General features: G+C 38.2%; 1 protein-coding gene across 7 annotated transcripts in view; it reads left to right on the top strand.

Moving 5' to 3' along the window:
* C2H8orf34 (chromosome 2 C8orf34 homolog) overlaps positions 1-12,043 on the top strand; it is a 156,254-nt gene that overhangs the window by 20,345 nt on the left and 123,866 nt on the right. The gene's annotated exons all lie outside the window — the stretch shown is intronic.

Here is a 12,043-nt window from a genome sequence, read left to right on the forward strand (position 1 = left end):
ATTATGCCTAAGGTTTCTAAAAGATTTTTGTTCCTCTTATCTCTATAACTGAAACTGCTTGCCACAACTTTTTATGCAACCAAAGTATGGACTTTGTTCATGTTAACCTAATGCTCAGAGGTGCTTCCCAGCTGCAGCTTCATGCAGTCCAACATTGCCTATTCACAGTTGTCACTTTCATTATACTTCATAGCATTTTGTTCCAGGTACCACATTATATTTGCATCCGAAAGCACTAGTCAAAACTCTATTTACTCAGATCGTTTGCTGTTGGTGTGGGTTTTTTTGGTGTTTGGGTTTTGTGTTGGGTGTTTTTTTGTTTTATTTTGTTTTGTTTTGTTTTCTTGTGAGCACTTAATACACTCTACAAGATTGGGATCTGCTGTCTTTCTAAAATGCACTGATCAAGGCTTTCATCTTAAATTTAAAATCTGGTCAGAAGAGATGGCCACAGAATCCCTGTTTATTCACTTGCTCAGGGACTGTAAGACCCTGTTTTCAGTAAACTGTTCAGTTGCATGGATTAGACTCACAGCTCCCACCTCCTTGCAGGTGAGTGTCATCAGACTGTAACATGGGTCTTGGAAAAGTAATCATGCATTGTGGTCACTTCCCCATGGCTGGCTTTGTTTGATCCTGAAGGTTTTGCATAAAATAGGCCTGTTCCTTAGGTACATCAGATCACAAAGGTTTACTTAACATTTATGTACCCGGAGTATTTTCAAATCAAACTGATTGTATCAATACTACAGAGATTGTCAAGATGCAGTTTTAGCTTGGGGTAACTTCTGTACCTCTCGGTTTAGATACTGAAATTGTTTACTGGCCCATAGTGTTGCTAGTAAAATAATGCAAACCCCACAATCCTTGAAATTATTATTTGAACTCTGGTAATAAAATATTTGAATTTAATTTTATATGATTGAACTGAAAATTAAACATTCATTCAGTCTCTTTTGTAATAAGCTGTACTTTAAAAAAAGAATCCATTAGATTAAAACCATCCATTAGATTGTGTTCATACTTTGGAAGTAAATTTATTTAAGGGACCTCATTAAAGAAAGTGGATATTTAAGTGAACAGAAACATTATTTCTAATTCTAAATTTATGGTCAGTGTATGATTCTTGTATCTTTGTTCAATAGGTAATTTCAAAACTCTCTGTGTATTAAAGCTACCACCTAAGTAGCACTATGCAAGTGATAGGATTTGAACTTCAATCCAAGGCCTGAACTGGGTGACAGCCTCAAAATGGCCCAGAAGGTCTGATGTGGTATGCTGAAATCTGTACTGTGGACATTCCAACAAAATTAATGTTTCTAGAACTGCAAATCACTTAAATACTGGAAATCTCTTCATCTATATACATACATACACCCATGGGAGATCACTGGCCAGATTCAATGTTTTAAAGCCTTTGGTTTGTGACCTTAGAGTTTATTTTTCTTTACTTAGACTTCCAAATATTTGTATCTATGTTAATTATGTTTATGCTAAATATATTAATGCTGGTTTGGTTTTCTGTTGTTTTGTTGTCTCCTTCGTTTATGTGTGAGATAAACCTCAGGAGTGTCCCTCATGCCTGCTGGTGGATAAACATTTGGTGTCTGATTGTGTACCTGCTATGCTGAAACCAGTGAGTAGGCAAAGTTTCATGACCAACTTGAGTGAAGGATCTAGGATTTGGAAATGTGTGTCCACAGCTCACCCAGGAGTCCTCAGTGTGTAAATAGAATCATAGAATGTTGTGGGTCTCTTCCAACTCAGAAGGATCATTGAGTCCAACTCCTGTCCCTGCACAGAACAACCGCACAGTTCACACCATGTGTCTGAGGACGTTGTCCAGTCTCTTCTTGAACACCGTCAGGCTTGGGGCTGTGACATCTCCCTGGGGAGCCTGTTCCAGTGCTCCAGCACCCTCTGGGTGAGGAACCTTTTCCTAATGTCCAACCTAAACCTCCCCTGGCACATCTTCCTGCTGTTCCCTCGAGTTCTGTCGTTGGGCATTAAAGAGAAGAGTTTGGCACCTGCCCGTTCTCCTCACCTTGTGAGGAAGCTGTAGACTGTGATGAGGTCTCCCCTCAGTCTCCTCCGGGTTGAACAGACAAAGTGACTTTAGCAGTGCCTCATTTGGTTTCCCCTCCAAACCCTTCACCAAACTTTGTAGCCCTTTGCTAGACTCTCTCTAGTAACTTAGTATCTTTTTTTATCCTGCCCCTCCCAGAGCTGCACTCAGTGCTCCAGGTGAGGCCGCAGCAGTGCAGAGCAGAGCAAGACCATCAACTCCCTCACCCGCCTGGCTATGTTGTGCTGGATTCACCCCAGGACATGGTTGGCCTGCTTTTTTTTCTTTTCCTTCTCCCCTGCTGCGTGTGTGACTGCCAACCGGTTCCCAGTGGGGAAGTTCCTCTGGTGGTACATGCTCTTACATGACTCGCAGTGGCTTCTGGAAGTTGCTCTTCAGAAGAGCTCTGGTTCTTCCTGGTGTTCTGCCTTGGGTACCATGGTTTTGTATGTAGTTAGTAGCTTTTAAACTAGAAGTGTAAAAAAAAAAAAAAAAAAAAAAAAAAAAAAAAAAATTTGTAGAAAAAATGATTTTTAAAAAAGTTAACATTAACTGTTGCTGTGTAAATGTCATATTGTAGGTTTTGTTTTACTCCAGTACTGCTCTCAACAGGGGAACTTGCCTGAGTAGAACATCAGGCCTTCTAATGTGACTACGGTTATTGTTATACAGGTAGCCAAATTTTGACAGACTTTTTGAAAGGATGAAATATGAAGAGGAGAAAATTCAGATTTTTCATTTTGCATGTCTGTATTTCATGTATGTGAATAGCCATTTTGTTACATATAAGCAATATAAATTTGACTGGTCTGCATGGGCAATTCATGGACTATGTGCATTGCTGACTACTAAGATACACCACAGCCTGTAACATCAGATTTATGTTAATGTAATTTTACAGTAAATAAATGTCTTTTACAAACAGAAGGAATTAATGCTTTTATGTTTTAGGGAGAGATTGCATTGCATATTATGAATACATTAATGAATGTATGAACTACCATTCACTTCAGTTGTCCAGTCATTACAGTGATAATGAATGTATTCTCCTAAATATATGCATAATACTGGAAAATCTTTTCACTCTTTTTTTGCATATGCACCCATAATAAAAAAAAAAAAAACAAACTGAATATATTTAGTATTTCCAGCTATGGATGTTTTGTCCCCATATGTATGTATTTTTTCTGCATGAGACCAGAACTCCTATTCCTACAAGGAATTTTAGTTTTTGTATTTAAGCCCTGTTTTTGTTCAGATTGCTTTAAAATGTTTCACTGGCCGTTTGCTCAGTTAACCTGATACTTGCAGTATTAGTAAATTTCCATAATGTGAAATTCAGCAGTGCTGAAACTCTTGGTGTTAGAGAACAGTTTGTGTGCATCCTATGAATGTGTGGCTGAGCCCTAAGCTTTTTTGAAGTTTAGTTTCTTCCAGTTGTTTGTGCTCTTAGCAGTGTTTTGGCAGCTGACCTAAATGAGAAGTTTATGGGAGCAATCAGAGGCAGTGACTCTCTAGCACAACTGTATTAATTTCATGCTGCCACTAGGTACTTCATGGTTATCTACAAAAATGTAGTCTTATTGTTCACTTGTGTATGGTTTATGTGTACAATAGACCAAAGAGTAGTAGTGAGCCATGTGAAATGGAGGAGAGAGGAGCACAGCACCAGGCAGTCAGACTTTGGCTCTGAAGATCTGCTGCAAAAGTTGATTTGACAGTGCTGGTTTTGAGGCCATGCTGCTGCTGGTGGAACAAACCCCAGTGCACATCTTTTAGCAAGCAGGGGGATAAGGGGATGGTGCTTCTGCACTACAGCCAGGACTGTTCTCTTGTTGGTTGTGATGTGGTTTCAGGCAGTGGGTGGGACAGTGTGCATCTTGCTCGTGAGTTTAGGTAGGGCTAGGACTTTGACCAGCTTTAGGCTAACTCATCACTTGTTGCTCGACCCCCAGGTTTAGGTCCTTCTGTCTTCTGCTGGAAAAAATAAGAGTAACTGTGTTGAAATCTGGGATTTTAAGTAATAAGAAATTTGGACTCATTTCCTAGACCAGATTTATCAATGTCATACTTCTGGTGTTGTACTTTTAGATATTATAATATGACTGTAATTGTGAAAGAAAAAAAGTGTTAAATAATGTATTGTGTAGTAATTTTCTTTGAGCACTCACAAATAAATCAGTTTAATTCCACTAAAGTATGAGAACAGGAACTAGAAAAAAACATGAGAAGTAATAAATGTGCAACATGTGTTTCTGATAAGTTTTTATTCTGGTGATAATTTAACTTTATTGGGATAAGTGATCTGGGGTGGGGGGGAGAAAAGCACCTGACAGGTGTGGTTGGTTGCTGCACACAGTTTGAAAATGTATCTTGTCCAGGTTTTCCATGGGATGCAATTGAAAGGATTTCCATCAATCTTCAAAACATTTGCACAGTTAGATTCTAAAAAAGAGCTATTTTGGGGGGATTAGGCTCCTGGAAGGAAGGAAATGCTTGCATTTCTGCAGTCACAAAGCAGTGATCTAATTCATCAAGGCATTTTAAGCATGCACCTGGATTTATAATTATTTAATTCTTATGCACAAAAAAAACCCTAAACTTAAATTCTTTGTTGAGTCAGTCCCTGAGTCAGGGCCTTCTCTGTTCCTCACTGCCCACCAGCAAGCAGACTGGGGTGGGCAAGAGGCTGGGAGGCTACATAGCTGACCCAGCCTGAGCAAAGAGATATTCCATAGCGGATAATGTCATCCTCAGCAATAAAACCTGGGGGGTAAAGTTTCTGGAGTACCTATTGCTTGGGGGCTGGCTAGGCAGTGGGAGGTGGTGAGTGACTGCCTTGACATCACTTGTTCACTTGTTTGTGTGGTGTGGTGGTGTGTTGTTTTCCCCTTTTTTTTCTCCTGTTTTTTTTTTTTTTTTATTATTTTTTTCCTCACCCCTATTCCCTTTGGTTATTAAACTGTCTTTATCTTGACCCATCAGTTGCTCTTGTTTTTGCTCTTCCCATTCTCTCCCCCATCTTGCTGGGGGTGGGAGTGAGTGAGCTGTCAGTGAAGTTTAAACTGAAAATATAATGCGTTTTTTTTAACAGTTGCAGTAATGAATCATTGAACACAGAGGAACAAGTGGCTTTGCCGTAGACCTTGAAATTGGAATATGATTACTTCAGCTGATTGAGAAAGATCAGCTCTACCCTATTGAGTTAGCTTTTAGGAAAGGCAGTGATGTGCAGTCAGTGTTGTTTTATGGCTGTAATTTAAGGAAATCAGTCCAGGCTGTAATAGTTTTTCCAAGCCTTTATCTATGTCTATTCCTTTAGATGTAAATCCTACAGACCTTTCAGAAAACCAGTCGTTTTCATTTTCTCTTGGTTGAACTGTGAAGTGTCTCGCCTTCAGGGTGTGATTTCTAGTGGTTGACAGAGTGGGTGGAAACTGAGCAAGATTTCTGCAGTACAGTTAGGGAAACCTTGCGGTGTTTCTGCCATAACATCAAGTACCTTTGTTTGATAAACCCTTGCTGAGTTCAGATAGTGATATGGCAGGCATAATTCCACAAGCGTGAGATCGTTATGCAGAGATATAGGACTGCTGAAAGAAGCGTAACCTATTGTAGAAAGTATCTGTGATTTGAAAAAAACATGGGAGAAAATGTGGTAACTATTGATATGCTTGGTATATCTGAGAGCATGTCTTTAACCTTTTGTTCCTGTATTGAGAAGTAGTTAATATTTTAGAGTAATCTAGTGCCAGTGACCTCCCTTTTGACAGCATTTTTGTCTGAAATGATTGAATGGGAGAAAAGAAATCTTTCAATAATAAGCCAAAGAGCAAAGGTATTTGAAACTATTTTGTGAACTCAGAAGTGGTATAATGCATTTGAGACAAAGATATTTGAAATATCAAGAATAAGATAAGAGGAAGAAACCCTCAAGGGATATATAAGTGAAAAAACACAGCAAGAGGTTTGGGTAGATACTGCATGTTAGATGTGCATGGTGGAGTTTGATAAACTGTCACAAACTCATTCAGTGAAACTTAGGAATTGTCCACCAGAAGACGTCAACTATACAAAAGGTTTTTGTTTCTGGATTGCTAATTAAGATCAATGATGCATATTTTATCAACTCTTACAGACACAAGTTGAATTTATATTGGATAGGGCTAGTTCATATGATTCGTCCAACTTATATGATTTGCAAAGGTATTGTAGTGGAAAGAATAGGTTGTTTCTATTCTGCTCTCTGGAGTCTTCCTAAACATATGGTTAATAGCATAGCCCCCAAAATTAATATTCTGTTATTGAATTGGTACAGATATTTAATAGATAAATGTTTAAGGAGGATTCTTAGCTACTCAGTGATGTTTGTTTTCAGACTCCCTCTTATTATTCTCATTGTATTAACCAAAAGTTTACCACTGTATGTCATAGATATCACACTGATTTGAGATGTGAAAAAAAAAACACAAAACCAACCAGTTTGGGAGTTTGAATGGTGCTGGTCCAAGTCTGAAATTGTTACCTGTGTCACCAGTCCCATATTGCAGCTTTCCCTACCAGTGCCACCTTTTAGTGGAATTTTGTTTGCATCATAATAGCAGGGCCACTGTATCAGCTTAGTACTTTCTCTTTAATTGTGTGCCCAAAGTAATTTCTTTCTGAGATGTGTTCCATGCTGTGTAATGCAGTTTTGTGATATTATATTAAAAGTAGCTGCACAGCTAGCTGAAATGGTGGCAGTGAATAGTGTTGAGGCTTTGAACAAAGAAAGAGTTGGTTGAAAATTTTTTAGTAAGTTCTAGGTAAAAGTCTGGATATTTTCACAAATGGACAACTAACCCTATAGAGGTTTGCTCTCAGCTGGTTTTCTACTTTGGTTACTCTGAAACAGCTAGTATGGTGCAGACATGTGAATTGTGTTTATGTGGAGATTTGCTTCGCGTTGAATGCTTTGTTTCGTAGGCAGATGTGATGATTTCATGAACGGTTAAAATATGCTGAAGTCCATTTTGATTATAGTCTATAATGTGTTTTTTTTTAATTTGAATTCCGAACTGCTCAAAAAGACTTAAATCCTAGCTATTTTCCAAAAGAAGGACGCTGGTATTTTTCCTTCATTTCCGTAGAAAATAATCTTTTGTGGTAGAAGCAGCAATGTTCACCCTTCTGCTCTCATTTAAGAATTGCAGACTTCTATTTTAGCCAGTAAGAATAATGTTGAAATATGCTTTTAAAAAAAAATCCTTGCTTTATTACTGCGGAAATCAGCAAGGAATTCTAAATAAATAAAATGTGTCAATCACTAAAATCTTTACTAAGCTTACTTTAATTCCAAGGTTTTTACTCAATTTTATGTTGTCTTTGTTCACTTTCAGCCTGTATGAATTCATTAGCAAACCTAAATTTAGTTCTCTCCCTGTCTTCTAAGTGTCTAAGCTTCATTGTAGTCAATAGATATACAGCTAGTACAGTCAGTGGAGCCTGGAAAGCAATTCTTCTTATCCTAAATGGACCATATGCTGGCTAGTCAACTGGGAGCTCTCTAGGATCCCTTGACTTCTTCATTGACAAGCTCACCATTGACATTGGTGTGAAGACTGCTGTATTTCATTGTCTTAATATGGAACTACATCCCATCAAAACCTTGTAGTTTAAGCTAAACCACTTAATCTCTTTGTTTGGTCTGAAGAAAGAGAGACAACATCTTCTGAGGGCAATTCACTGTACCTCTTTAAACATCGAATTTAAACCATGAAGTGAGACCATAATACAGCCAAGATCTGTGCACAGTCTGCCATAGTCTGTAGAAGTCTACATAGTTAAAAACAAAACCTGTGATTGTTGTGCGGTTACTGTTATCAATTACAGGGCAAGATAGAATGTCTCTTAATTAACTTAATAACCCGATAGGTACGTTTAGACATAGCTAATTAGAGCTTGCTTGTAATTTGGCCTGTGATTAATAGACTGTGAAGACTGTTTCATTTGTATTAAATGCATGGACAGTCACAAGGAAATTAAAATCTGGACCTGCAGTGAATAACTAATAGCGGACCTCAGGACAGCACAATAGTGAAAGATTATTCTCTTTATAAAGAATTAATATATTAAGTTGCTACTTTATTTATTTATTTATTTTCAAGATCTTTAGCAGCCTTATCAATATGCACATGAATTTCTCTCTTGGAAACATCCACAGATCAACTTCTGCAAGGTTCTTTTAAAACAGCCTATCTTACAAAGTTTACTAAAACTAGTGAACGTAAAAGCATATGAAGATACCATTACAGAAGAAAGTGGAAATAATTTGTTTCATTTCTGGTTTGCACAGTGCAAGGTAAAATCCTTAGAGGAGTTAATTGCCAGGTTGATGGTGTGTGGGTTGTGTTTTTTTTTTTTTTCTGTAATCCCCTTTCTGCCTGTTCCTTCTCATTTTAGTCCAAGCAGAACCTAATTTGGGGCAAGGCAGTTGGGGAAGCAGCAGAAATAAATGTATTCACCCTAGTGCTCTAGTGTGTAGTAACGACGGAAGTTCCCTTTCACCCCTTTTCTGTGCTGCAGTGTCACTGGTGGGTGCACAGCAAATTAATAGCTGCTGATATCTGAACAGGCTTCTTCGCTTGATACGCTGCTGGAAGGGAGAGACTAAGGGGAGCCCTGCTGACAGAAAAAAGGACAGAGAGTGAGAGGAAGACATAGCAGCGGGGGAAAGATAGGAGAGAGATTGTGGGTAGTGAACATTCCATCTGGTAGCATGGAGACCCAATCCACCACGGCTTTTCATTTGATGTTATAGAGCACACTGTTCACAGAAGAACATGTTATAAAAGTAGACAAAGCCTTTATTTTTCTTATTTGGATTAGGTGAAATTGAGAATAGGTAGAAAACTTTGGGATTTGAGCTAAAAAGTACAGTTAATATTTTTAAGAGGCATTTAAGTGTCTGCATTTCATGTTTTCATGCGGTTGAAATTACCTGTTGAATTTTTCATCAAGAAATGAATCTCAGTTTCAGTGATCTAGTGCCGTTTTTATTCTGCTGTTAATGCAGAGGCGGCTTCATTGAGACTAGATGGTCTTTTTTCTTCTGTTTTTCTTGTGAAACCCTGCCTACTTAGCACATAGTGAGTCAGATCAGACTGCTGCTAACCAAAAAAGAATTTTATTTTTGTAACTTGTTGTACACTTTAAATTTTCTTATTTAATACCTTCACTTTTGTCATCTTTTTTTTTAAACATCTCAGACTTGTAAGAGCATATTTAGAGTACCACGTAGTATGTTGTTCCTTCTGTCTATTAAGATGTCATCCGAGCAACAGATTAGAGCATCAAAGAAAATTTGGTAACTTCATTGGAAGCTTAAGGTAGTTTTACTGGGGGATGGTGCTAAGATGAGAATACCCCAACAGGCATTCCTAATTTGTCATGTCTTCTCATTTTCAGTGAAGTGCACTTTTTTACCCCTTTTTTTGTTTGGTTTTGTTTGTTTGTTTTTCTGCTGCTACCACCCCATGACATGGCCAAGCAACAGAACACAGGCAGGTAACGCTTTTCCTTGTAATTGCCAATTTGCACAGGATGACATGAGTCTCAAAGGAAGCATGAGCTAGAAGAGCATGGCCAGGAGGCTGAGCAAATGGACTTTGGGTCCCTTGGTGGATTGGGTGATGGAATTTGGTAGAAGGGCAAAGGCAGTGAGTTGTGATCTTACTTCTGGGATCTCTTGAGTGTGTGTGTGTGGAGGAAATGGAAGGAGATGCCACCTCCAGCATGTGAATGTGGTTTTACACAGAGTGTATGTCTGAAGCTGTTACTGCTGCTGTTGTTATCACTGATTGGTGTGGAAGTTTTCTTCGGAAATTCTGCAGAGTTCATGAACCCAGCTGTGCTAAGTTGGAGCCCACTTTCACACCTTGCTTGGAGCTGTTTGGGAAGCAAATCCCTAAGAGCTTCCTCACTCCCCTTTTGCAATGGAATGCTCATAGTAAAGAGCTATGTCTACCTTAAATGGTAGACTTCATAATCTGAGGCACATTTGTGTTCACTTGAAGTTGTATTTACTTTTAATGACATCTCTGAAAGTGCTTGAGGCAGATCAGATTGAGGTTTGTTACACAAGTTGTATTTATTTGAACTGCATACTATTTACAGTTTATGAGGATTCCAGCAGTGCTAGTTCTTTTTTGCTTTAGATGTGCAGGACTGATACAACTCATTTGTTACTCCAGATAAATAAAGGTACCCTATATCTATAATTCTTTTAACTTTTCTAACTACTATCACTTAATAGAAGTGATTGTGTGCTGGGACAGCACAGAACTTTATATCACTCAGGCCCTATTATCGATGTGTTAACAGTAGATAAAAAAAAGTGGTCCTTTTGAATAGAAGCTAATTTCACATCACCTCAGAAAAGCGCCTTTTTGTTTTTGTTTCTGTTAATTAAAGATCATTTTGCCTTGTGACAGGCAAGTCAGTGATGGCAGCAATCAAGTAGTATTTGTCTTACATTGACACATAGGCATTCTAAAATTTTTCATCTCCACGTTATCTTTTTAAATGCTAGATTAATTTTGTAATGTAGTATTAGTAGCTTGTCACCCATGCATGTCTTCAAAAAAAATTAATAGTATCAATGCATGTATCTCAGTTATCATCATCTTATATTATTAATCTAAGACAGAAAAATCATTTTCAAATCATGATTCAGAGAAAATATTTAAATTAAGACTATTACAGATAGGCACTTTTCCTTTGGTAAAAGAGTCCTCTGCAGTGGAATTCCTACAGCTCTTGTGGTCCGTTACAAGCACAAGATAACATCTTTCCACTTGTCACTAATTCTGCATTTTGGCAGGGAAAAAAAGGAAAGGTTTGCTGTTAGACTGTTGCCAAGCAACCAAAATATGAATGTACTCTAATTTCTGGATTTTTCTTGTATAATATATATCAGAGGGTTTCTCCCACCTTGGTGAGACACAGTCTATATGAAGTTGCACTTCATATCTTTACCATTTCTAAGATTAGTAAGTAGCTTAATTTCTCCCTGTGGAGTTCCATTTCAAAACCAAAGACTTTTTTTTTTTGGTTCCCTGTAGATGGTTACGAAATATCATGTCACAGATGATTGTGTCTTCACAAGACATGAAATTGAGCATGTTTTCTCCTTTTTGTTTTCTGAAGTTAGATTTCTCTTTCGGAAATGGAAAGCTTGTTTTTGTCTCATTTTCACTTTTACCTAATGGTTTATACCACTGGTTGAATAAAAATAATGGAAAATCTTGGAGTGGACAGAGATAACTTGCTGTGTCCTAGTAATCCTGCATGCTCTTACTCGTGTTTACTGTTATTTGCTATACTCCCTCTTAAGTATGTTTTTCCAATGCAGTTAACTGATGGTAATGCCAAGTAACTACCAGTATTTGAAAAAGAATTTGTTAAATGAAGGGGTATAGTAGCCACAGATTTCCTCTGGAACTATGTGTATCTCAGGGTCACCTCCCACATTAGTCATTGATTTCCTCTCAGGGCACGTGCCCATCACAGAGCCACAGCTTCTTTCTGGATTCCTAACGTATGCTTTATGTGTAGGGAGCCAGGAAGAACCTCAGCAGCAATACGGAGAGGGCTTCTCTTTCTGCAGCCCCCCAAGGCCAGGATATATGACAGCAATTATAGTATCAATGCATGGCATAGCAGATGGTTTCCTGTTAGCATTGGGTTTGTATCCATGCCTGCAGCAGTGTAGTAAAATATTTGCTCATGTCTATACAATAATATTTTGGAGGACTTGCTCTTAAAAACCTACCTGTTTGACCAGACCTTGGAGTTCCCAGATATTAATGCATATTCTAACCAAATTGTTGTTCCACGTGTGGGTGAGATAAAGAATGCACCAACCTTCCTGATAAACCAGTTTGCGATGAGAAGAAATTTGGATGTATGGGTCAGAGAAGAGCTACTTGCTGCTCTGAA

Source organism: Columba livia, chromosome 2, assembly GCF_036013475.1.
Source record: "Columba livia isolate bColLiv1 breed racing homer chromosome 2, bColLiv1.pat.W.v2, whole genome shotgun sequence".
Lineage (NCBI taxonomy): Eukaryota > Metazoa > Chordata > Aves > Columbiformes > Columbidae > Columba > Columba livia.